The sequence below is a fragment of the Mus caroli genome, unplaced genomic scaffold (genome assembly GCF_978045245.1).
Source record: "Mus caroli unplaced genomic scaffold, Mus_caroli_1 scaffold_12, whole genome shotgun sequence".
Taxonomy (NCBI): Eukaryota; Metazoa; Chordata; class Mammalia; order Rodentia; family Muridae; genus Mus; species Mus caroli.
In genome coordinates, this window is record NW_028227267.1 from 115185470 (window position 1) to 115210707 (window position 25238).

At 43.8% G+C, this 25238-nt stretch overlaps 1 non-coding gene across 1 annotated transcript; it reads right to left on the reverse strand.

Moving 5' to 3' along the window:
* Nucleotides 1-1538: 1538 nt before the first annotated feature.
* Trnaf-gaa (transfer RNA phenylalanine (anticodon GAA)) lies at nucleotides 1539-1611 on the reverse strand. The gene has a single exon. It is a non-coding gene; the product is annotated as a tRNA-Phe (tRNA).
* Between the last annotated feature and the right edge of the window lie 23627 nt (nucleotides 1612-25238).

Genomic DNA, 25238 nt, shown 5'->3' on the forward strand with positions numbered 1-25238 from the left:
CATTTTCTGGGAGCTTTGTCCCTGGAGTCTGTCAGGAATACCTTGCTCACTGAGCTGTGGAGCGTGGATCCAGCCTGTAAGTCACGCTTAGACTATTCACATGAACACTGAAATATGTGGCACTAATTTGAATGCCCCACAGACCTTACTAGAATGTTGCTCTGTGGGACACCGCACACTCTTTAAAGACCTTTAGTGGTTAACTCATAACAAGACAATTCACCCTCCCAGACTGCATTAACGATTATTGCGGAAAATACATATATTCTTAGAATTTGAGGCAAATTTAAGCAATTGTATTTCTGGTCAAGTTTCCAACAGCAAACAGATTGAGAAATGATGATATTATAACATGATCCACTGAAAGGGAGACAGTATAGTCGAAGCTAATAAAGGGGGCATGGTGCGTGTGCATACTCATTACGTGAAGGTCCTAATTAAATACACAATGCTCATCTGGTTTTACTGTGTGTGCTATGATTATAATAGCGTCTGTATGTCATAGTTCTGGACTCAAATGAGCGGCATATATACAATAGGAGGGAAACGTTTACTCCAGGGTTTATTTATAAATCACCTTGGACCTTTCTGGGGAACTCTGAGGAGGTAGACACAGCCTGGACATTGACAAAAGGATTGGGCTGAGCACTTATGCTCATGAATATTTAATGAGTGCGGTACACAGGACAATTCAGAACTGATAATGTGTGACATCCATGAGAGAATCCAGCACTCGGGGAAGACAATAAGTTTTCAGGTTACAGTTAAAGACTTTAGTTTCTATGATAAAATACATACAGAGAGACTATAAATAAGAGGTTGGCAATGTGCACACCAGATATAACCACAGAACTCCGAAGGGCGTGTCCTGGGATGGAGGGTGTTTGTTCACCTTGCCCTGGGCTCCATCCAATAGCTTGGCGTGGACCATTTCAGACTAGCTCCAAAATGACGCTGACACGCTGGACGCTGGTCCCCAGACCACACTGACAAATACGAGTCTAAACAAAATCCGTCACTTACTTAAATGTAAGGAGCTATAATGCTACTACCACCCTTTATCATTAAGCAAGTGAACCTGCCCTGGGCCGCCGCAGTGTCGCTCTCTTGCATCTCTAGCAAAATCCTGAAGCAAGCACCTGAGTGCGCAGTAGGATCGGCACTAAAAAGTGGGGACCCGAATGACATTTGGACAGGTCTTTGTCACTTCCAGGGCAGACCTGGCCTGTTCCCCAACAGGACAGAGATTCCAGACGGCCGGCGCGCGCCTGGACTGCCTCCCGGGCTCGCGCACCGGACCGCTTTCCGTGTCCAAGCAGCCTGGAGGCCTTGGCTCCGCATTGCGCACGCGCAGCAGCGCCTCCGACGACACCCGGAAGTGCCTGTGCTTGTTGCCTGCCCCCACGGGTGGGCGAGAAAAACTGCTTGCGTCTCTCCACGACCCCAAGTCACCGAGTCCGAGATGAATTCAACACAAGTCCTCAAATGGAAGGATCTTAGGAAGTTTGCATTCCGCCAATTTAAAACTAAAAACCAGCTGCCGAAACCCGGGATCGAACCAGGGACCTTTAGATCTTCAGTCTAACGCTCTCCCAACTGAGCTATTTCGGCGCCGTGCCTGCTCAATTCTAGAGTATCCTATCTCTGAGTACTTCGGGCCCAGTCCTTCCGTGTTTCTTCAATAATTAACTTCTATTCCGCGTTTTTGCTTGCTGTGTTTGAATCGCGATTCTTCCGTCTCGCTTTTCCCGACTAAAAATGCAAAGATCCTGCCTGGTCCCTTCCCGAGATCTGCTCGGCGCGCGCAGCGGGAGCGCAGGGACAAGCGAAGATTCGGGTTCCCGCCAATCAGGTTTGGGGGTCTCCTAGGTGAACAGGTAACATTTTTGGACAGTACAGGAATGTCCCAGATCTGGTTGGCTGGCAGCGTTTGCCCAGAGCTGTTGGTTGGCTGGGTGGCCGGCCCCAGGTGCGACATCTGTAGAGTCCCTGAGACCTGTGTCCTGCAAAGGCCACACACAGCTCGGTTACAAGCTCTTTGAGGGAACCTGTTCTGCAAACGCTTGGGCAGTTCATGAATGATAATTCAAAGTCAGCGCCCCCTCCCGTCACGCCGGTTTCTGAAGCACCCACTACCTGCTTGCTCCCTGCATCTAACTGAGATTGTTTCCTTTTTGTCTCCGATTAAATAGTATTAATCTCAAAGCAGTTTACTTTCTCTTGACGCCCTTTTAGCCTACTTACGACACTTCTCTTTACCTAGAAGCGTCGCTCTTAATTTGGGTTGATGGATGGATATGAAAGAGAAAAGAAAAGAAAAAGAAAGAAAAGAAAAGGAAAGAAAAGAAAAGAAAAGAAAAGAAAAGAAAAGAAAAGAAAAGAAAAGAAAAGAAAAGAAAAGAAAAGAAAAGAAAAAGGAGTGCTTAGCAACCTTCATTGGGTCCCCCTCATTCAGTCTGCATTCTACAAACGAGTCTCTGAGCGCCCAGGCTGTAGGAACCAATCACAGAGTTAACCAAATCCAAGTAACAAAAGAGCTCGAAAATTAAAGAGGTCGGTGGATAAGGAGGAGAGAGAGACCAAAAAGATGCTTAGATTGGAAGGAGGAGATAGGAAAAGTCATTTAATGTGTTTTCCAGCTACCTTTCGAATTCTCCTCAAAACACTGCAGCAAAGACTTGATGATTTTCGTTAACTCTTTGGGCAACCAGCTATTGTTCTTGTCTGTGGCTGCCTGCCTGCCTGCCTGCCTGCCTGCCTGCCTGCCTGGTCTGTAGAGTGCTGCGAATCAATCTCAGGCTCTTCTGGTCTTTCCACCTCTTCCTCGAGACTTCCAGAGATGAGAAGTCTGAATGAGAAATGTCCCCTATAGTCTTGAACATTTAAACACCAGTTTAGGGGGGGTTAAAACGTGCAGCCTTTTGGAGGAAGAATGTCTGTCACTTGGGGTCCTTAGAAAGTCACCTGTGCACTTTAGGTCCTCAGCTTCCTCGGCTAAAAATTTACATTCCAGATGGTCTCATGAACTGGACATTCAGAGTCTCGTTTCAAGGACTGGACTCTGCTCTCTTCAACTTAAGGCCCTGTGAACAAAGTAAGCTCATCACCAAGATAGATTGCTGCTGAGTTTGAGAGAAAACTTAGCTTCATCGGCTAGACTGCAGAAGGGAGATGAACCATCGGAGGGTCAGGTTGAGTTGAGAAAGAGAAAGTATAAGGATATAGAAGGAGATTCTAGCCTGAAAAGAAACTTTTTGTAGGCTACACTTCTGTCTTCCCAGTTAGCCCAAGGATTTTTGCTAACCCCAATCTAACTGCTTATGATAACTATGAAAACTAGCCAGCAGACAGAAGACAAATTTAAAAAACAAAACAAAAAAGCAAACAAGTCTAAAGGAAGCTTGCTGTCTATGTCTGAAAGTTTTTAAACGGTTGTCAATTGATTATCTGTTCTTAACGTTGTTCCTGGAACCCCTATAGCACAAACAAAACTCCAATAACATTTTACTTTCCTCTCATTTTAGTATTTGTCATAGGGAAGTTTAAGAAAAATTGATGGGAATATTACAATACCTAAAAGCCTACTGACAGGCAGTGAAGACTGGTCCCAGAGCTGAATGAATTCAGTGTCATAGTTAAAGACTCATTCGGTGAAGAATTAACGGTAGCCAGGAATGTAGCTCAGCTGTTAAGAGTGTTTGCCTACCACACATCAATTCCTGTTTCTGGTCCTCCGTCTTACTGGGGTCATGTGTGGAGCTACACGCTTGTAATCCCCACATTCAGGCCTTAGAGGTAAGAGGGTCGGAAGTTCAAGGTTATCGTCAGCGAAATTTCAAGCTCAAGGCCAGCATGGGACAGGAGAGACTCTGCTTCCGAAAATGAGAGAAGGAAGAAAAAGATGATGACAGAAATGGGGGAAGTGACTGAGGTGGCCAGTCGAGGTTGGATAACTGTTATACGAGGCCAGTACAAGGCTTTAAAGGTTCCCTCTACACTGTACTTAATAGTTACAAGGGGAAAAAGTAAAAGCTATGCCATGAAGAAACCAGCCAATGCCTTGACTGGTTCATCAAAGGTAAGATCAGCAGCGAAGAGCATTTGGGCATCATATGCCCGGAGACACCACACATTTACATAGAGTCCAGCCATACATAGCTAGGTTGGAATTGACCATGAAGCAGCGTCAATTGCCAAACAAGAGCTGTTCTCTTGTAGATAACTAGAAGAAAAGCTGGGAACCACCACCACCGCACACACACACACACACACACACACACACACCCCATATTCACACACACACATGTGTTCTTGGAATCAAGAACTAGCTCTCACACTGGAGGAAAAGGAAGCTGTGGGGACATTTGATGAAACTGGGGCTGCTGTTTTCTCCAAGGTTGGCAGCCATAGTTATGTGACTAATGATCCTTGTTTTTAGGAAATGAAATAAATAAAATAATAATGTAAATTCACAATGTTTTAGATGTGAATAAACACATGTAGATATGAAGATTGCAAAATACTAAGAATTGTTGAATCTGGGTAAAGTATACACAAGTTCTTTGTGCTGATTTATAATTTTTCTGAGAACTTGAAACTCAGATTTTATTTTTCTTTTGGTTATTTTCTGGAGGATGATAGTTTCAGATAGAATCATTAATGCCAGAACTGAAAGACAACTTGAGTTTATTTAGCCCAATCCATAAAGTTTGTGTGTCCTCAAGATGAGCTGGAATTATTATATACATAACATACTTAACCTCACTGTATTAGTCTGCTTGAGCAGCCACAACAAAATACCAAAGGTTGTGTAATTTACACAGAAGTTTTGGCTGCCTTGCCCCCTAACACACACACACACACACACACACACACACACACACACTGTCCAATGCATCTGTGTGCATACAGAAAGATACCTCTCCAAAAAGGTCATACACACTGTGGGTTATTGCCCCATTCTTAGAACATCTTTATAAGCCTTATATCCAAATATAAACACAGTAAGGGTTAGCCTTAGATATAAGAACTGAGGAAAGTCCATAATTCGGTCCATACTAGTTAGACAGTTTGGTGCACACAGCAGCTGATCCACAAAGCAGGTTCTGCACCTTGCATTGAACACTTGCATTTTGTGAAGTTTGAACCCGTGGCCTACAGTGTGCCAGGCAAGTGTCCTACCACTGAGATATAACCCCACTCCTTGTTTGAGACAGTTTTTGCAAGTTAGCCCATGCTAGCCTTGAGCATGCTATGCAGTCTGGGCTGTCCTTACCCCATGCCCACACCTCAGCTTGCCATGTGTTGACATTATAGACAGATACATGCCGTCACGCCCTGACACTGTTAACCTTTAAAGAGACCCCATTTTAATTAAAAATCGATATAAAAGTTTAAGTTCATAACCAGAATCCAGGGCTGGGCCTCACCCTTGCTGTTAGGTGGTTTTTTGTTTTTTTGTTTGGTTGGTTGTTTTTTTTTTTTGGGGGGGGGGTTGTAGGTACATGACCATGAATCTTGACGTTTCTCTGTGCACAGAAAGTAACACCTTCACTTGACGAAGGCAAAATGACTTCTCCAAAGTCGCCACTGAGGGGAGAAACATGAAAAAGTTAATAGATTGCAAATATCATCGGTGTGTCGAATCGATCCAAAAGAAGTTAATTTATTTAAAGCCATTAAACCACGGGTCGATGAAGGCCTTATTTTTTTGTTTTGTTTTGTTTTTGTTCAATCACATACATCAATACAAAGCCTCTGGGTACACTCACTGGGCCAGAAACAATTAAGAAAATGATACTCAAGAACAACATACCAAGCTGTTTGTATGTTCTAACCCACTCCTCCCACACCCACTCAACAAGAGTCTAACTCGCCTTTGTGGATTTTGCACGATGCCCTAAAGGTCAAAGAACACTTGGATTCTGGATCCTGAATGTTATAAGCTCGGGCCCTCTTCAGTCCTTCTTATCTTAATTGCTTGTGGCTTACAATTAATGGCACAGTGGACCAGCCTTCCAGGTGTTTTCTTCTCCCCATCTTCGTGCCTCTGCCTCCTACTCTCCAGAGGTAGGGATAAAGCCTAATTATTTCCTAAATCCTTGTTAATAAAAAAAGAGGGGTGGGGCAGGGGAGGGAGGGACCAGGGCTGGAGAGATGGCTCAGTGATGAAGAGCTACACTGCTCTTGCAGAAGACAGGCGTTCTGTCCCCAGCAACTACAAGTCTGTTTCCTTTTCACCTCTTTAGGTGCTTCAAGTAGCTGGGATTCCAGACTATGTCATCAGTCTTAGATGGATGCAGCATTTATTGGAGCTCCTCTGATCTGACTGGAGAGATAGGGACTCCTAAGAGAAAACTCTGCCATGAGCCTCCTTGTCATGGGGAATCCAGCAAGAAGACAGTTGGACAAGACACTGCACAGACATGATTGCAAACTGTCATGCCTTCCAGTTGCTCCCTCTAATGGAATTCCTCTCACTGCTTGCCCCTCCCTTAAGTCAGCCTATCATCCTTAGCTATGCAGGCAGCCTCTGTCTTAGAATGTGAGTTAAAATGATTCCCACCACTCGCTTGCCACAGGCTGAGTCAGAAAGCACATTTGCCCTGTTTGCAGGGACTGTCCATGTATGTGATGCAAAAGTGACATCTCTCTTTGAGAATGATTGATATGTGACTCTTTGCCTCAGGACAGGAATGTTCTTTTTTTTTTTTTAAGATTTATTTATTTATTTATATGTAAGTACACTGTGGCTGTCTTCAGACACTCCAGAAGAGGGCGCCAGATCTTGTTACAGATGGTTGTGAGCCACCATGTGGTTGCTGGGATTTGAACTCTGGACCTTAGGAAGAGCAGTCAGGTGCTCTTACCCACTGAGCCATCTCACCAGCCTGCAATGTTCTTTAAGATACACTGATCAGTGCTGCGGCCACTGGGGACTTGCCCTCACTCCAATAAATGATCACATATGAACGTTCATGCAAGCAACCCAATTAAACCCAGTAGAGCTTGGTGGGACACACACATACACAGAGAGAGAGAGAGAGAGAGAGAGAGAGAGAGAGAGAGAGAGAGAGAGAGAGAGAGAGAGAGAGAGAGAGAGAGAGAGAAAGAAATAGAGACACAGAGACAGACACAGAGACAGACACAGAGACAGAAAGATAGAAACAGAGAGGTGGGCTAGTGGGCTGGAGAGATTGCTCAGTGGTTAAGAGCACTGACTGCTCTTCCAGAGGTCCTAAGTTTAATTTCCAGCAACCACATGGTGGCTCACAACCATCTATAATGAGATCTGGTGCCCTCGTCTGTCTGGTGTGTCTGGAGACAGCTACAGTATACTCACATACATAAAACAAATAAAAAAATTTAAAAAAGAAAAGAAAGGAAACAGAGAGGCAAAGTCACAGTAGGAGAGAGATTTGGGGTCCAACATAACTGAAAGGGGAATGAGGGAGGGTAACAGAGGGGTAAACACATCCAACACATTTATACATTGTGCTGTTTTGTTTTGTTAGCATGACAGAAGCTAGGGTCATCTGGCATGAGGGAACTTCCGTTTAAGAATGACCTCCATCAGACCAGCCTGCTGGTGTGTCTGTGAAGCATTGTCTTGATTAATGACTGATATGGGAGGACCCAGCGCACAGTAGGGGGTGCCATCATGGACCAGATGGTTCTGGGGTAAGAAAGCCATGGAGAGCAACTCAATAAACAGGACTGCCCCAAGGATTCTGCCTCATTTCCTGCTTTGGCTTCCCCTCATGAAGGACTACAGCCTGTAAGATGGACTTTAAACCCTTCCTCGCTACTTTTCTTTTGGTAGTGGCCTTGACCACAGCCATACAGAGCAAACTAAGACATGCACAAATGAAATTGTCAAACATGAAATAATAAATGCGTACTGACATTTGATCCTGTCGGTATGTGATACTGACAAACTTTAAGGCACCATAGGGGACCTGTAGCAAGGCCTTGCTATCACGTGTGGGTCAGTGCAAGCCCAGACCGAATACTGAGTCCCAGTGACACATGTTTACCAACAGAAGTGGGCCTAGAATTTGGTTTCAGGTCCCCAGTCAGAGCTGTCACACCGCATCGTGCTTGTCCCTAAATTAGATTAGCTCTCAGGACAAACAAGCGCGCTATCACTTACGATTCATAAACTTTTAGAGACAGTCAGCTTTGCATCAGAGGTTCTGTAGCCGTGGATTGAAAATATTTTGAAAAAAATCCTCCTGAACATGGATTAAAAACTGTTTTTGTCACTATTCCCTAAACAATACAGTACATTAAATTTAAATTTCTTCTATATTATGTAGGGTATCCTAAAGTAAGCTGTAGAAGTCCTAAAGTATAGGAAAGGATAGATATATATTATATGTCCATAGATATATGTTATATGTAAAGACTTGTAACTTTATAACAGGAATTCAGGCATCCATCCGGTTTTGATGCCCTCAAACTTCTCAGAACCATGTGGCCTGGGATATCTAGGAGCAATCATGTAACATTTTGAGAAAAATGCTCTTCATCACCAAATTCAATACCAAATCTTGGTACTGACACTAGACGAGAATATTTGGATCACATGAAAAACTTTTATATAAGCTTAGCTGAGAATGCTTAGGACTGTCATTAACTAAAAATCTAGACCCAGGGCTAGATAGATGGCTCAGCAGTTACGAGCTCTGGCTCCCCTTACAATTCCCAGAACTCACTTGGTAGCTCACAACACCTATAACTCCAGTTCCATAGGATACAATACCCTCTTCTCTTGGCTTCTATACGCACCAGACACATATTGGGTGCACAAACATGTATGCAGGCAAAACATCCACATACATAAATTGTTTTTTAAAAAAAAACTGGATCCATTCCATTCTTATCTCCTTGCACAAAGCTCAAGTCTGAGTGGATCAAGGAACTCCACATAAAACCAGAGACACTGAAACTTATAGAGGAGAAAGTGGGGAAGAGCCTCGAAGATATGGACACTGGGGAAAAAATCCTGAACAGAATGCCAATGGCTTGTACTGTAATCTCAAGAAATGATAAATGGGAACTCATAAAATTGCAAAGCTTCTGTAAGGCAAAGGACACGGTCAATAAGACAAAATGGCAACCAAAAGAATGGGAAAAGATCTTTACCAATCCTAAATCCTATAGGGGGCTAATATCCAATATGTATAAAGAACTCAAGAAGTTGGACTCCAGAAGACCAAATAACCCTATTAAAAAATGGGGTACAGAGCTAAAAAAAAGAATTCTCAAATGAGGAATGCTGAATAGCTGAGAAGCACCTGAAAAGATGTTCAACATCCTTAATCATCAGGGAAATGAAAATCAAAACAACCCTGAGATTCCACCTCACACCATTCAGAATGGCTAAGATCAAAAATTCTGGTGACACCAGATGCTGGCGAGGATGTGGAGAAAGAAGAACATTCCTTCATTGCTAGTGGGAGTGCAAGCTTGTACAACCACTCTGAAAATCAGTTTGGTGGTTCCTCAGAAAATTGGACATAGTACTACTGGTGGATCCAGCAATACCACTCCTGGGCATATACCCAGAAGATGTCCCAACCGGTAAGAAGGACAAATGTTCCACTATGTTCATAGCAGCCTTATTTATAATAGCCAGAAGATGGAAAGAACCCAGATGTCCCTCAACAGAGGAATGGATACAGAAAATGTAGTACATTTACACAATGGAGTACCACTCAGCTATTAAAAACAGTGAATTCATGAACTTCTTAGACAAATGGATGGTTCTGGAGGGCATCATCCTGAGTGAGGTAATCCAATCACAAGAGAACACACATGATATGCACTCATTGATAAGTGGATATTAACCCAGAAACTTAGAATACCTAAGATACAATTTGCAAAATACATGAAACTCAAGAAGAAGGAAGACCAAAGTGTAGACACTTCGATCCTTCTTAAAATGGATCAAAATACCCGTGGAAGGAGTTACAGAGACAAAGTGTAAAGCTGAGGAATGACCATCCAGAGACTGCCCCACCTGGGAATCCATCCCATAAACAACCACCAAACCCAGACATTATTGCAGATGCCAACAAGAGCTTGCTGACAGGAGCCTGATATAGTTGTCTCCTGAGAGGATCTGCCAGTGCCTGACTAATACAGAAGTGGATGCTCACAGCCATCTATTGGATGGAGCACAGGGTCCCCAATGAAGGAGTTAGAGAAAGGTCCCAAGTAGCTGAAGGGGTTTGCAGCCCCATAGGAGGAACAACAATATGAACTAACCAGTACCCCCAGAGCTCCCTGGAACTAAACCACCAATCAAAGAAAACACATGGTGGGACTCCTGTCTCTAGCTGCATATGTAGCAGAGGGTGGCCTTGTCAGTCATCAATGGGAGGAGAGGCCCTTGGTCCTGTGAAGGTTCTATGCCCCAGTATAGGGGAATGCCAGGCCCAGGAAACAGGAGTGGGTGGGTTCGGAAGCAGGGGGCAGGGGGAGAGGATAGGGGGTTTTCAGAGGGGAAACCAGGAAAGACGATAACATTTAAATTGTAAATTAAAAAAATATCTAATAAAAAAAATCTGGATCCATCATGGGCTGAACTTCTCCCTAAGGGTTTAGGTGTGGTTAATGGATCATGAGGGAAAGAGAGACAATTCTTTTGTGATACAACACTGGTAATATGCTGTGTCCCTGTAAAAACAAAACCGAAAACAAAAACAAAAGCAAAGCATCCACCCACCCACACTCCTGTAGACAACCTCAATGAAGCTCATTACATCTTTCTCTGGATCTTGCCCTCCCCCACTCTCTCTATGGAGCTAGCTTGGAAAGGGAAAGTTATTAGCAGAGCTGGGTGGGGACAAGACAGGGTAACAAGGTTGTACATTTGTCAATATTAACTGGACTACCAGAATGCCATAATGAAATCCATCATTACATATAATTAATATACACAAATTTATAATATATATATATATATACATATATATATATATATATATAGGCCTGTGAATTAAAAAAAGATTAGTTTTTGAAGTAAGGTCTAAATAAGTAAATGGGGATGATGTATATGTGTATGTGTGTGTGTGTGTATGTGTATGTGTATGTGTATGTGTATGTGTATGTGTATGTGTATGTGTATGTGTATGTGTATGTGTATGTGTATGTGTATGTATATGTATATGTATATGTATATGTATATGTATATGTATATGTATATACACACACGTATATATGGACAGGGCTACCCATTGTCAAAGCTTGAATCTCCAGTGCTGCAGTGCATGAGTCAAAGGCTTGGTTGTCCACATCATCTGATGCTATAGGAGGATGGTAGAAATGCTATAGGAGGATGGTAGAACCTTAGGAAGTGAGTCCTGGATAAAGGAAGTTAGGTCACTGGGGGTGTGTCCTTCAGGGAGATAAGAGCTACCAGTTCCCTCTCAGTGAGTCACTGTGAGGCAACCAGCCTCTCTCGTCATATAGTAGACCACAGAGACTTGCCTTGCTACTGGCCCAGGAGCAGTATGGTCAATGGGACAGCTATCAAAACCTCAGAATCGTGAGCTCAGACAAACCTCCCCTCCTCTGATCTGCTTCACAGCATTGGAAAGCTGACACTCGTGGAAAGCTCTTGCTAAAATGTAGAATGAAAACACAGAAACTGGACAAACCAGTTATCAGTACCATGAAGGAAGGAATAACCAGGTACAAACAAGAGTATTTTATATCCTCTAAGATATCTGTGGTCTGCAAGATGCCAATTTAGAAAAGAACACCAAAAAGATGAAGAGATAGTCCATATCAGACACATGTGTTAAATAGCTGTATTTAGCAGACTACAAACATGCTAGGAGGGATAGGGATATGTAGTATGGGGTGCCGTTTACTTGGTAGAATCCTGGCCAGCATGCTCAAAGCCCTGGTTCAATCTTCAGCATCACACAAAACTAAACCTTGGTGGTTCAGGCAAGGGATGGAAGCAGGAAGATCAGAAGTTCAAGATCATCAGGTACAAAGCAAGTATGAGGTCAGCTTGGTCTATGAGGAGACCGGGGAGAGCTAGCAATAGTAAGATAAGGGCCTTTACTAAAGCTAGGTGTGGGGACAAAACTTACAGGGAGACTGAATATGTTATTAAAGAGTGTGAAAATACTTAGTACTTTTAAATGTGAAAATGTCATTCTCGATATAAAACATGGTAGTTTGTAGGAGACCAGTGATGAAATATTTAAAGGTAAATTGTCATATTATTTTTCTTTTCTTTTCTTTTGAGACAGGGACTCATTATGCAGCTTTGACTGGCTAGGACAGGAACTTTCTCTCTATACATACCAGGCTGACCTCTCCTGCCTCCTGCCTCCTGCCTCCTGCCTCCTGCCTCCTGCCTCCTGCCTCCTGCCTCCTGCCTCCTGCCTCCTGCCTCCTGCCTCCTGCCTCCTGCCTCCTGCCTCCTGCCTCCTGCCTCCTGCCTCCTGCCTCCTGCCTCCTGCCTCCTGCCTCCTGCCTCCTGCCTCCTGCCTCCTGCCTCCTGCCTCCTGCCTCCTGCCTCCTGCCTCCTGCCTCCTGCCTCCTGCCTCCTGCCTCCTGCCTCCTGCCTCCTGCCTCCTGCCTCCTGCCTCCTGCCTCCTGCCTCCTGCCTCCTGCCTCTGTCTTGAATGCTAGAGTTTAAAGCATGCATGGCTATGCATGGCTTCAGTAACTATCTCAGACATACACACACAAAGATAAAGCAAAATGTTAACATTGTTGAATACAGATGAAGATGTTTTAAATGTTGTTTGCTTTTGAGAGAGAATATGTATCAGGGTTAGTTTACAGATGTAGAAATATCTGTGTTTGAAGCCTGTGTTCTACTGAACTTCGTTCACGATTGGTCTCAATAGCCTGTGTGCAATAGCGATGTCTTGCTACATATAAACCAGGACCATGCTTCTGGCATCCTCAAACCAGAAATATGCAGTCTGACAAAGGATCTTTATCGTGTTCCTTCTTTTCCTCTGAGACTCTTATCAAAGCTCTCAAACCAAAGATGCCTAACCTATTTTTTTATCAAAATCTTGAAAAAACAATGTCTAACCGAATTTTCATTTCATAAGGAATCAACTTTATTGAAAAATAACACAACTAAGTGAAATTTCCCTGCTTCAAAAATTCAAAACACAGAATTTCCAGATCTTGTAGTCAAGCGCAGTGTAATATACAGCAAAGTTTTTCTTTAACTTTGCAAGGTCAACTTAATCTATCACAACACATGATGGGAGTGAAAATGTCTTCTTTGCCTTTTATTCTTACGTTTTAATTTCCGTTTTGAATCAAGTTTTCTGTCTTGACCTTCACAATTCCTAAGGAAAATCAGATTGCAGCGATTAGAATACTGCAGCTGCCAAGGCCCTTTGATGAGCGTCTTGGCCTAAGCAGCCACAATTGCAGCTCCTGAGAATTCAAAACTAATTTAATTTCAGCTGTGTGGTGCATTATTCTTTTTTATGATAACTGAAATATCTGCAGAGCAAGTCAGAGGTTGTATACATATTTAGAATTCAAGGAAAGTGAAAGAAACATCTAGAAACAGCAGATCGATTTAAGGGGAGCATGCATTTTGTAAATACTAAAAGCTTAGACCTTCCACTTGGTAGGTAATACTCAAATAGCTGAAATGGGTGTTTTCTTCTGGAAGGTTTTCGCCCACAAAGAAAAAGCGCTTTGTATTTTCAGCCCTGTTTATTTGGTTCTTTTGTATGTACTTCTCAGGGTCAGTTGATGTGGTGACCCTTCATAACTGTAGTCCTCATCAGCCATCCTTCAGCAAACGGGGTTTGCCCTCTGCCAGTCTGACCTACGATCTGTCCTTCTTCCGCTGGTTTGCTGAGCTGTCCCCGCGCAGTGGGGATCAGCTTTCTGGGTCACCTGCGTTGCTGTCTTTCTGGATCTCTTCCTTCCTCCAGTCAGGCCTTTCATGTGGAAGCGTCCCCTACTCAGATCAGCTCTTTCTCAATTCTGATGGAACCTACATACTTTCGTCACCTGCGGAAATGTAGACAAAACCTCTTCCCCAACATAACGCATTCCCCTACTTCCACTCTGATGTTAAAACGTCATTACAGCGTGCAGGTTAATCTAAGTCAGCAAGGTTTTTGGCTTTTGGCTTTTGGCTTTTGGTTTTTGGTTTTTTTCTACAATCCATTGTCTTTAAACTAATCTTAGTGCCCCTTTCTGTTTACCAAGGTACAGTTAGGTTTTTATGAATCCGCATATAAACTAGACACCTCGACACATGTCTAGCTCCACACGAGTAAGCTGGGCTTCTCCCGTTTTTACACACAGAAGCAATCAAGCCATATTACATCAGATGTCAATGTACAGCGTCTCCAATACCTAGATAGTTTTCTCTTGCTCTGTGGATTGCTGACAGGAAATGCCGGGCTCATGTTCTCAGGGTACAAGTTAACCCCCTGAGGGAGTTTCCTGTCAGTAAGAGATGACCTCACACATCTCTTGCTGACCAGCATTCATTAGTCTATGCCTGCCTTTACTACATCCCAGAAGGCTGACACATCCCAGAAGGCTGGGGTCTTCTAGCAGAGTCTCTAGGAACATCTTGTCTGCAATCCCTTTTCAAATGACCTCGTTCCACAAAGTGAAAACAATGTATATTTTGACAAGTAGGATTCTATCACACTTCTTGTCCAACTACACAGTCATTAGGGTCAATAGCAGCAGAAGTTCTAACCCACTCATCTATGGGTGCGGATGGAACGTTTAAAGGGCTAAGGACATGTTTACATGCATTTGCATTTTCAAAAGCTGAAGTTTCAGTCAGTGCCTATTTTGCACCTGGAGCTGATACTGCCCTGTTTATAGAGGATGTTAACCTATATAATAACTCAGTAAAAGCCTCTCTGGGGCTTTGATAATCGTTGTGAATTAAAGACTTTCTTCCTTGTTCTTCAACCCAATCCCAGGCTCTTAAAACTACTAAAGTGCACTGTATACAAATGGGGACATCAAATTGCATCCGCTGCCTTAAATCAGCAATTTGACCTTCACCTAAGAATTGGTCTTTCACAACGCTAACACCTTTTGGCCTCTTGTCTTGTGATTTTCCGTAACTGCATCTTTTTCTTTCCATCACATCAGCCCCTGTAATTGAGGACCAGCTTCCAGTACAGACGCTGCTAAACCTTCCCAGTCTTTGGGGGATAACCCCATTTTAGGTAGGCCAGCTAGTTAACATCTGTCTCATAAAAGTGAGCGCATTTCATAAGTCACTATGGATTCTCTAAAATGTTTAAGATCTGATATTCCAGACTAGTTGTTTATTTTGTCAATTTTCACCATTTTATGGCATTTGTCCCCAGGTAACTGGGAAGGCTGGTGGAGGTTGTCACCTTTCCTCAGTTCCATTAGGAGGTGGCCTTGTAGGTTCAATGGGCTCCGATACCTTGATCCTGAATTTCATTAGGTTCTATAGGTTCACAATTAAACACTTCCTGTTCTCTTCCTCAGTCTTTTGTCCCTCAAGCCTTTGTAGTAATACAGCTAATTTTTCTTAGCGAACCGCTATATTTTTTTCAACCTTTTATGAGAGGAAATATATAAAGACTGTAAGCAGGGAGGGGTCTGCTCCAGTGGTCACAGTTGCAATAAGCACTGCTAAAGTCCTTTCAAATAACATTTCTGGTCCCTCAACTCCTACCCTTGCTCTCAAATGATCTCAAATGGAGCTTTTCATTTTTTTTTTAATGCAAGAAAAGCCGGTCTATGTAATTAGAACTGTCTTTTGGAGTGGCTTCCTGTGACTCACTGTCTCAGGGGCTCCTGCATCATTGCTTGCTCTGGACTCGAGACTCCAGCTGTTCCAGAGTCTTCTCTGGGTGTCCAACCAAACTCGAAGAACTAATGCTTCTCGTGGAGACGGCCCCAGGCCGATCTCTCTGGTGCGGCATTTCTATCAGCTGCCTCCTGTCCTCTGGCACCTTTCTGTCAGATGCCCTCTGTTTTTTGCAGTGTTGGTGGATTTTCTTCTTCTCCAGTCATGTTGAGGATCAGCTTCTGCTGTCTTTGGATCAAGATGTAGAGCTCTCAGCTCCTCCAGCACCATGTGTGCCTGGATGCTGCCATGCTTCCCACCACGATGACAATAGACTAACTCTCTAGAAATGAAAGCCAGCCCCAATTAAATGTTGTCCTTTATAAGATTTGTCTTGATCATGATATCTCTTCACAACGACGGAAACCCTAAGATATAAGTTGGTACCAGGGACTGGGAAACTGCTGATAGGCATGACCATGCATTTGTTTGAGTGAATGTAGATTTGGGGACTTTGGATTAGGAAAGCAGTGGAATGCTTTAAGTGGGGACCCCGTGGGCCATACAAGTAGGAACATGAAAGACAGTGGTCCTGAGGGTGATTTGAACTGTGATGGCCTGGCTCAAGAGGTCTCAGAGGAAAAGAATTTTAGTATGTTGCCTGGAGATGATTCTTGTGGCATTTTCATGAAGATTTTGATTGCTTTTTGCCCTTTACTGAAGAGTCTGCTTGAGACTTAAGTGAAGAGATTTACATCAATTGCATTGACAAAGGAAATCTGAAAGCAGCCTAGCATAGCCTCTGTCCTGTGGTTCACTCTTAGGAAGAACAATTTAATCAAACATAGCAAGCTTATAAAGGAAAACTACAAAATGTAAGGTTTAAAGATGAAAAGAGCTAGAGAGATGACTCCGTGGTTAAGATTATTGGCTGCTTTTCCAGAGGACTGGGGTTCAATTCCCAGCACACATGTGGCATCTCACAACTGTCCATCATTTCAGCTCCAGGGAGTTAAAGGTGTGTGGTGTGTCTCCATTCCTACTGAATCACACAGACCTAGGACTTGGAATGTGATCCCTTGCCAGAGCAGCCATGTTGCTAGATGAAAATTTCTAAAGTGACTTTTATTTGCCTGATATAATTGCTATCTAAGAGGCTTTCTGCTGAACAAGCTCACCCTTTCTACTTCTTTCTGAACTCTGGCAAGCTGGTTCAACTCAGCTCTCCTGGCCTCAAACTCCTCTCCACGCTGACTGAATCAATTCTCAGCTTCTCTGCTTGGCCTCAAACTAACTTTGGCAATTTGTTCTAATTTTCTGGATCCTCCTTATGCTCTGGCTTCAACAGCCTCTGCTGACCTGCCCTGAACTGCATGAACCCATGAATGAACTCAACTCCACTACACTGTAGTCACTGCATGGAGTAGCAAGACTCTCTCTCTCTCTCTCTCTCTCTCTCTCTCTCTCTCTCTCTCTCTCTCTCTCTCTCTCTGGACTGGTCTCAAACATTCTCTCTCCTCTGCTATTCTAGTGAGAGCTGGACATATCCTGTCTCTGACTCATTCTGTTAAATCTTCTCTGAGTCATCACTTTGTCTGCCCCTCAGTTAGATGTCACTTTCAAACATAGCTGCTTTCTTCTACAAACTACCTTTACCTACATTGTTTGGTGTGTACTAAGGGCTTGTCTATACTCCAGCCAGAGGGATTAAAGGTGTTTCTGTATTCCTAGGTCTTTGGATGTGATCCCTTGACAGAGCAGCCATATTGCTAGATTAAAATTCCTCTACATTGTCTCTTTGAAAACAGGAGTTGAAGGGACACTAGCCAGCCTGGGCCTGGCAAACATGGCTTTGGCAGGCTTCTCTTCCATTCCTTCTGCCTTGCTAAAAACAGTGAGATTGTATTCCAACAGCTAGACACCTGGTATATCATCCCCTTATTTGGCCGCTTCTTCCTCCTGAGGTTGAGAACTGAGGTCTTTTGTCCACCTAATTAACAAGCCCAGTAAAAATACACCACCACATCCTAGCCCATCCAAACTCAGACCTCCTTTTTTCTTCTTAAAAATCGCACCCGCAAGTCATTTACTGTCTTTTTTTCTGCCTGAGTCAGAAAGCAGCCACTTTAATTTTTCTTCCTGATTGATAAAGGATCTCTCTGTAAAAACAGGCATTTGGGTGTGGCTTGTGCCTAATCCAGGATCCAAAAGGGACCCCCCCACACACACACACTGTGTGGTGGTCTCCTTTAGGAGTTATTCTCATGAAAAGATACTATAAGATACGGGTCCAGAAATCCAGGCATGATTCTGCTCCCAGAAGCTACAAGTCTAACAGGAAAAGCAAATCCATAAGCACATAAATTTGTTGGTATGTTAAAGATAGAGCCTCCATATAGGTAAATAAGGCCATATTAGTCTCTTCTGTCATTATAACACAGAGTAGAGGTGGCTGGGTAACTTACATAAAGGTATAAAAAAATGCAAGTTTGGGCAACCTCATCATTTGGGCCTTTGGTGAAACTCTTGTGAGAGACGTCATCAAAATAAAAGAATGGAGCTGTCGAGATGGCTCAGCAGGTCACAGATCTTGCCATCAAGCCTGAATCCAGTTCTGGAACCCACAAAGTAGAAAGAGAGAACTGATGCCACACACATGATGTGGCCTGCACACACATACACACACACATGCACACATACACACACATGCACACACACACAGGTGCACACATACACATGCACACACACAGGTGCACACACATGCACACACACATGCACACATAAACACACACACACTGACACACATACACACTGACACACACACATACACACACTCACACACAGTCTGAAAAGGAATAAGAATGTGCAACAGATCTCATATCCCAGATGGGCAGCCTGAGAAGAGCTTAGGGGAGTTGTTGTTATTTTGTAACAACTCATTTTCCTGTAAAGTTTCATTAATCCCACCAGAGGTCTTATCCGTTGATCTGATTGCCTCCTACTGGGCCTCAGCTCTTACATGTCCCATCACCACCAGGTCTCATTCTCAGGTGTTAACAGCCATTTAGCCCCCAAATATGTATCTCTAGATCTTGAGCTCAGCAACTTGAGCTTCAGATTCATACACGCGACTGTGTCTGAGTTAAAGCCCCAACTCCTAAATGTATCATTCCAATCTGACAGTCAAAGCCTTAAAATACCACCCAAGTCAAGCACATTTGCAGGCGTGTGCCTCAGGCCTCAGTATCAGCAGCCTAATTTACTGCAGCCTCTTCTCAAGCGGATGCCTTCAATCTTGCCATCCTCAAATCTATCTTCCATACTGTTTCTGGAATAAGCTATCAGAAACATAATTCCATAGTCAATAAAGATGGTAAAAAGATCCCATACCATGTAAAAGTGTCCATGATATACTGTCAGTGGAAAAAAGCCATTCTCTAAGAGTGAGTTTGTGATAATCCCACATTTGGTTTTTAAAAATTAAGTGTCTATACACCAAAAAAGAACATATATCAAAATATTAATGTTGTCTCTCAATGGTAGAATGATTTTCTGGTTTTTACTTAAGTGTTCAATTTCTGCAACACATGCATGTGACCTTTGAAATAAAAAATAATAATAAAACCAATCTACAAATCTGATTATATCAAGCTGTTTAAAAAAAATGAGGTGTGAGGTGCTAGCATCTCTCCATAGCAGACAAAGTCCTTCAGGAGCCTGCACATGTGTTTGGTGAGGTCAGAGACTATCGTTTCTCTTTCTCTATTTCTCTGCCTTAAGAAAAACTTCAAAAGGAGATTTGGGCAGATATATGAAGACAGGGACGAGGAAACGACACAGAGAAGACAGGGATCCACAAACCTAAGCAGAGAGGCCTCATATACTAACTTTGACACCTTCATCTTGATCTTAGATTGCTTGTCTCGAGAAAGTGAGAAAATAAATGTGTTGTAGAAGGCACCTATTCAGCGGTATGTGTGATGGATGTCCCTGCTAACCAATGTGCCTGCTCACGTTGATAGCAGCAGTCTACCAAGGCAAGACAGAAAAGGAACATCTGAGCTGCAGCCTGGGTACAATCAGGCTTAAGCAAGCTGCAAAGGCAGGCCAACGGGACTCTGGATCTCCATCAGTTATCCAGTGCACGAACCTTGCAGCCAGGTAGACAAATGGAAGGAGAGGGGAAAGTCCATCTTGGTTTATCAATGGGTATCTTAGGGTTTTACTGCTGTGAAGAGACACCATGACCAAGACAAGTCTTATAAGGACAACATGTAATTGGGGCTAGCTTACAGGTTCAGCGGTTCAGTCCATTATCATCAAGGCAAGAACATGGCAGCATCCAGGCAGACACGGTGCAGAAGGAGCTGAGAGTTCTACATCTTCATTTGAAGGCTGATAGCAGAATACTGACATGCAGGCAGCTAGGATAAGGGTTGTAAGCCCACACCCACAGTGACACACCTACTCCAACAGGGCCACACCTTCTAATAGTGCCACTCCTTGGGCTAAGTATATCCAAAGCATCACAATCGGTGAGTTGCACACAAGGGCAAATGAGTAGACAGTAGTTGTATTTAAGCCATGCCAAAGTGGCCTTAAAACAAACATAGAAACCTGGGGAGGGTGAGAGGGCTCACCAGGTTGTGGCACTTCCCACTAAACCTGACATCTCTCCTGCATTCCCAGGACCCACAGGACAGGAAGAATCAATTCCCAGAAGCTGTCTTCTGGCATTCACACATGCATGGTGGTACACAACCCCTACCTATAATTAATAAATACAAGTAATTAAATGTGTACAAAGGGAAAACAAAGGACAGTGGTTTAAGGAGTGTGCCTTGCCTGGCATTTACCACATCGAGCAGTGGCCTGCATTGGAATGGCATACTCTGTGGGAAGCCACATGTGCCGTTGCAGAGTGGCACAGGCTTCTGCTGGCCACTACGCATACATAGGCAGGAAAGTTTTTGCCAAGATGAGGTTTTGAGAATTAACCAAAATTGACCAATCAGATGAGAGAAAAGTTAACCAATCAGATGAGAGAAAAGTTAACCAATCAGATGAGAGAGAAGTTAACCAATCAGATGAGAGAGAAATTAACCAATCAGATGTAGGCATGCAAATGAGGTGGTAAGCATCAACCAAGCACAACCAATCCGGGTATGAGACACGCCTCTCCTAGGCCTATATAAAGCAGCACCAGTGCTGGGCTCAGGGTCTATTCGCCTCTACAATCAAGCTCTCCCAATAAACGTGTGCAGAAGGATCCTGTTGCAGCGTTCTTGCTGGTCGATTCGGATGCACGCAAGAATACTCAGGTATGGGCAGAAAACTACTGTGGCCTAGAAAGAGGAGCTATAGGAGTAGTGGTAAGAGAGACAGGGTTGGATGCCTGTGGATGGATGGATGGATGGATGGATGGATGGATGGATGGATGGATGGGAGAGGGTGGGAAAGTACAGACCTGTGTATCTTTGGAAGAGACACTGAACCCAGAAGACAAAAGGGCATGCTTTTAACTTTGCCCAACTTTGTCACCAATGACCATGGCATGACCACACTGGGTATCAAGTCTAAGTTACAGAAGGAGCTGACTTCTGGGACCCGCAACGCAGACCTTCACTTCCCATGTAGTTAACTCACCTGTGAACACCCAGTCTTCAGGCATCAGAGACAAATGGTGAACTCCCAGTATGACACTGTCCAAGCAGATCTGTTACTTGGTGACATGGAGGCGGCTTATCCAGGCACCCAGTTCACCCAGGAAGGCAGCAAAGGGTATGGAGTCAGTGATGGTGGCCAAAGCTGCTTTACCTTTAGCAATTACGTCAGCGATTGCGTGGCCAGAAGTTGCTCTTGTTGGGTGATTTCTACCTCCTTTAACACTTTGCTGTTCTGCCGCCAAAAGGCCCCTGGCTTCTGGCGATTTGAGTCCTGCTGATAGCAGCAGGGGATTAAGAAAAAAAAGCTTAGTGGCCGGCCTTCTCTGGCTCAAGGGCTCCTTGCTGGCCAGGGAATTCTTCCTGAACCAGAGAGAAAGGAAGAGGAAGAAAGGGAGAAAGTCAAGAACATACACAGACTCACAGACACATAGATGTGCATGTTCATGCTCTCTCTCTCTCTCACTCACATACACATACACACACACACACACATACATACACACACACCTTGGCCAGGGCCACCATCTGTCTCATCAGTTCCACAAGTGTTCACACATACTTACTTGCATACACATATACCTACACAGGTATGTATGTACATGCATATAGACAGACACATATAGACACATGCACACATACACACACACACGTTTGGTGGATGGGGCTGAGTCCCAACAGCCACACTTTATTTCTTCACTCAGCCTCTTTATATCTTCTTAGACAAAAGTTCTTTATAAAATGTCCTCATAGATAAAATGTTACACAAAGAGGGAAATCACAGAAGGACGTTGATAGTTAAGTGTGAAGCAGTGTTTCATTCTCTAAGCTCAGTATAAGTTCACAGCAGCAGTTTCACACAGCCTTGCTTTATCATAGTGCACGCCTGCAGCTTCATCCTTGGGCCTGATGGAGGATGAGTCTTTTTGCTTGATCACAAATCTGTCTGAAGCCTGTTTCTCTACTCAGTGCAGTTCATGAAAGCCCATTGTAGTCCTTATTATCAGCCTTTACTTACTATTTTATTCTATTCTTGATTCTAACTTATTACATCTTTCTGGCATAACTACTAAAACCACCTCCTTAGACTTTCTTCCTAACATTATTTAAAACAAATCAGGAATTCTATAAAATCATTAATTAATCTAAACACCATTAATCCATGAAAGTTCATCTTCATGTTTATCTGCAGGGAATTTTCCCAATAGGGTGGACTGACGCCCAGGAATCCTTGGGCTATGTGATAGTGACAGGAAAGGCACATTAGCAGCAAGAAGCAATCCTGGGACGAAGTCTCTGGGGCTGTGCCTCTCCAGAGGGCACCCATCACAGCCATGCAAAACAGTGGGCCATCTCCAGGAAACTCACCCGCTTGCCACAGCCTTTCCTAGATGGCTTCTGTCAGTGGCAAGCTGGCCTGAGTCACCCAGTGGACTTTTTTTCCCCATGAGTGATGATGTTTTTCTGCCTACAGAGCCTGAGCCAGCCTGCTCTCTGCCCACTTTCATACCTCTCATCTGCACTGCCATTGCTCTGGCCTCACATCTGCCTCCCTCAGGACCTCAGCTCCCCTTTCTCTGCAGAGAGGGAAAGAAAACAAAGTAGCTGAAGGGAAGAGGTGTACACTGGAACCTCCTGGCATGGGCAGTGTGGAGGGCGGGGAGGGGTGTCTAATGCATGTATTAATACTTAATTAAGGGTCAAATAAGTCATTTGAAGTCTTACTATGTAGTCCAGGCTGCCTCAAACTCATGATCCTCCTGCCTCAGCATTTAAAAAGTGGAATTGTAGGTGTGAACACCAAGCTCTTTCTGTCTTTTACCAACTTTGTTTTGGGCTGGTGCATGTAGGCTATGGTGCATTTGTGGAGTCAGAAGACAACTCATGAGAATCAAGATAAGGTTGTCAGGTGAAGTGGCCTGCTGAGCCATCCCTGAACCCTCTTCCATTCTCACAGTATGGTGGTTTGATTAGATATGGTTATGCGTGCTTGTCAACTTGACTGTATCGGGAATGAACTACAACCCAGAACTCATAAAGATCTCATGAAAAGAAATGAAAGTTTAGGTCCAGGTGTGGTGGCAGAGTTCAAGGTCAGACTACAGAGCAAGTTCCAGGACAGCCAAGCATAGGCAGTGAAAGAAATCATCAAAACCAGAAAACTATGTAATTGAAAGAAGGGACCATGTTCCAGCCCTGGCAAGCAGCTTAGACCATGTGGCTCTACCTCTAAAGTCAAAAGTAGAAGGGGACTGTTACTAGGACAACTGATGGTTGTTAGCTGGAGCTAATAGATTAGCTAGCAGTGATTAAGAAGAGACCAGAATCACTGAGGTGACATCTTCTGGAATGTTTTCTGAGAGCACAAAGCTGTGTTCCAGAGATAACCAAGGTTGTACCTCGTTCTGGCAGCTGGACTTGGTAATGTATGAATCACCAGCTGGTACTGTTTTTGAAGTCATGAAGGGGTCACACAAGCAACTGAGACTTGACAATATGAGAAACTAGGGAAGGCCATTGGTGAAGGCCCAGGACTGAAGGGGTCATGCAAAGCAGTTGAGGTTTGGCACCATGAAGAGAGCCTATGAGGGGCTAATGGTGAAGCCTAGATGCAGCAGAAGACCCCAGCATATTAGAGGTGCCACTACCATGGGATGACAAGAACAGCAGCAGCAGTGGAGTCAGCCAGAGCTTAGAACTACAGAGAGCAGAGCTGGAAAAGTGACCCAAACCCATTGGAGGAGCCCAGAAGATCATGTGTGGATCTCAGATATTCGAATAAGAAGTGGTGGAACTGAAATCGCCTTGCAGACCCCAAGATGTTAGAGATGCCAGAGCCATGGGAAACCTGCTAACAGGGAGTGGAACCAGCCCAGGAGAAACAATTGTGTCGCAGTCAACAACGTTGAAAGGAGTTGGACATCAGACATGGAGAAGCAGAGTTTGGAGTTTGCCCAACTGGTTTTAATCTTGCTTTGGTTCAGTGTTTCCTCACTATGATGTTTTAGAATGATAATGTATACCCTGTAATGTTGGAAGTATGTGATCTGCTTTTTGCCCTTGCCTGAAGAGTCTGCCTGAGGCGAAAGTGAAGAGACTCAGATTAATCTCACGGACAAAAGAAGTCTCAAAAGAGCCCAGCATGGACTTTGTCTTGTAGTTCACTCTTGTGAAGAACATTTTAATCAAGCGTAGAAAGTTGAGGAAGGAAAATACAAAATTTATGGTTTAAGGGTTAAAGTGGCACCAGGAAGCAGAACAGAACTAAATTCTGAGTTTTAGGATATTAAATAGAATTAAGGGAGTGGTGACCCTGGGGCAAGGTCCCACTCAGCTAAGCTTATTGCGTATGCATTTGCAGCTGTAAAAGGTATAGTTACATTGTGTTGGGCATCATGATGACCTGGTTAGCATTTTCATTTATTCATAAGGAGATATGATTGTGTGTCAAATTGACAAGGAATGGATACCACCACATTAATGTGTTTGTATGAATGGCCCATAGAGAGTGGCACTATCAGGAGGTATGGCCTTCTTGGAGTGGGTGTGGCCTTGTTGGAAGAAGTGTGTCACTGTATAGGACTTTGAGGTCTCCTAGACTCAAGCTACTCCTAGTGTGACATACAGACTCCTTCTGGCTGGCTTTGGATCAAGATGTAGAACTTTTGGGTCCTCTAGTACCATGTCTGCCTGCATGCCACACAGTGATAATGGACTGAACCTCTGACACTGTAAGTCAGCCAAAGTGAAATGCCCTTTCTAGAAGCTGC